We start from the raw sequence: 2441 nt of genomic DNA, 5'->3' as shown, positions 1-2441 counted from the left end.
CTATCTATCTATCTATCTATCTATCTATCTATCTATCTATCTATCTATCTATCTATGTCTATTTATCTCTCTATAAACATTCCAGGAGGTGGATTGATTCTATATTGCTTCAAGGTGTAAATGAACAGCCACCCTGTCCAGAGTGTATTTCTGGATGACCTGGATGGGGGAGTGAGTGCCACACAGCATCAGGGGACCTGCAGACCTGGGTTCGAACTTTGCCTCTGGTCTGGTCACTGTCTGAAAAATGAGACACTAATCTCCTAAACAGGCAGAAGGTGGATTGGCTGCTCTAAGTTTGCTCCAGGTGTGGTTGGGTGTGTTCTTTGTGTTTTCAAGTGGCACTGGACCCACTGTGACCCAGATTAGGATGAATAAAGTGTGGGTGCAGCACAGTGATATGGGTCCTGGGGACCTGGGTTTGATCCTTGCCTCTGGTCTGATTGCTGTCTGAAAAATTAGACACTTATCTCCTAAACAGGCAGAAGGTGGATTGGCTGCTCTAAGTTTGCTCTTGGTGTGGCACTGGACCCACTGTGACCTAGACCAAATCAAGATGAATGAAGTGTGGGTGCCGCACAGTGACAGGGGTCCTGCAGACCTGGGTTTGATCCTTGTCTCTGGTCTGGTCGCTGTCTGAAAAATTGAGACCTGGAGTGCAAGGCAAACTCTTTACACTTGCATGCAGAAGGTGGATTGGCTGCTCCAGGTGTGGTTTTGTGTGTGTGTGTGTGTGTGTGTGTGTGTGTGTGGTGTGTGTGTGTGTTCTGTGTAAGTGTAGGTGTTGCAAAGCATCAAGGGTCCTGCAGACCTGGGTTTAATCCTTGCCTCTGGTCTGGTCGCTGTCTGAAAAATTTTGACCTGGAGTGCAAGGCAAACTCCTTATACTCACCTCAAAAAAAACATGCAGAAGGTGGATTGGCTGGTCTAAGTTGGCCCTAGATGTGGTTGTGTGTGTACTTGGTGTTTGGAGGTGGCACTGGACCCACTGTGACCCAGACCAGAGCAAGATTAATGAATGACATGTATAGTGACATGCAGAAGGTGGATTGGCTGCTCTAAGGTGGCTCCAGGTGTGTGTGTGTGAGTGTGTGTGTGTGTGTGTGTGTGTGTGTTCCTGGTGTTTTGAGGTGGCACTGGTCCCACTGTGACCCGGACCTGGATGAATGAAGTGCGGGTGCAGTACAGTGATATGGGTCCCAGGGACCTGGGATTAACCCCTGCCTTTGATCAGTGTTTGTAAGGAGTTTGGCATGTTCTCCTTGTGTCTGTAGGGTTTTTTTCTCTCACTCCGTAAGTGTTGGTAAGTAAAGGAACATCTACCTCATCTGGTGCCATGTTTAGGGTTTGTTAGTGTCTTGCACCCTGTGTATTCACGTGACACCGGACCCACCACGACCCTGACCAGGATTAAGCTGCGAGTTAAAACGAACACAGAATCGGACTGGAAAATGGCGGCGTGAGATCCGTAACCAAGATGGCGGATCAGCGGCGCTTTTAATGGCACGACATCAAAGAGATTGCGTGCCAACTGTACGGTGGGTAAGGGGGCAAGTGAGGGTTATTTACCACCAGTAAACGTGCTCCACGTGCCCATGTGCCAGTCTAACCCACCCCAGTGTCACAAAGGAGGGGGGGAAATGCCCCCTGATTGATGGCACGGCTTCGGTTTTCCTTCTCGTGCCCCCTCAGATTCACCCGGCTCGTGCCAAGTCCTTCCCCTGCCAGCTCCCAATAGACACATCAATTACAGCGGGCATCGTTTCTATCGCGCGTCTGTCTCTCGGACGCTTCGTTTTCCGACGGTGGCACCTTTAGCTAAGCTACCTTTTTTTATTTTCTTTTATTGTTTCTTCATTAAATGCCCACAGATGGTACAGGGGGCACACTGGGGGTGTGGTGGGGAGGGGCACGTCAAAAATCATACACCTAGAACAACACAGTGGCACAGTTGATTCTGTGGGTGCTGCAGAGTATTATGGGTATGAAGGACCCGGTTTTGATCCTCATCTCTCTTCTGGTTCTTGCTCCTTGAATGCACATTGTCTGAGGAGTTTGGTATGTTCTCTTCACATCATGTTGGTGGAGAAAGCCTCAGTTGGTGTTCCGGTTCATTCCTGGTTGCTGTAGCTGAGCTGTTGAGTGGGGCTGAGGTCAGAGCTCTCTGCAGGACGCTGGAGTTTCTAGTTTGCTTTGTGCACAGGGGCTCAGTCATGCTGGAGCAGGAAGGACCTTCCCTAAACTGTTGCTGCTGAGACAGAGCATGTCATTTTATTTATATCATTAATTAATTACACCTGCTGATGGATTGGATCTTCTGAGATAGTGTGTGTCCTGAGGGAGGGAGGGACGGACGGACGGACAGACAGACATATAGATAAGAAGATAGACAGACAGAAAGACAAACATATATACAGACAGACAGATAGACATGATGGATG

This window comes from Trichomycterus rosablanca, chromosome 10 (genome assembly GCF_030014385.1).
Source record: "Trichomycterus rosablanca isolate fTriRos1 chromosome 10, fTriRos1.hap1, whole genome shotgun sequence".
Lineage (NCBI taxonomy): Eukaryota > Metazoa > Chordata > Actinopteri > Siluriformes > Trichomycteridae > Trichomycterus > Trichomycterus rosablanca.
The sequence above is the reverse complement of the archived record's forward strand: the minus strand, read 5'-3'. Positions refer to the sequence as shown.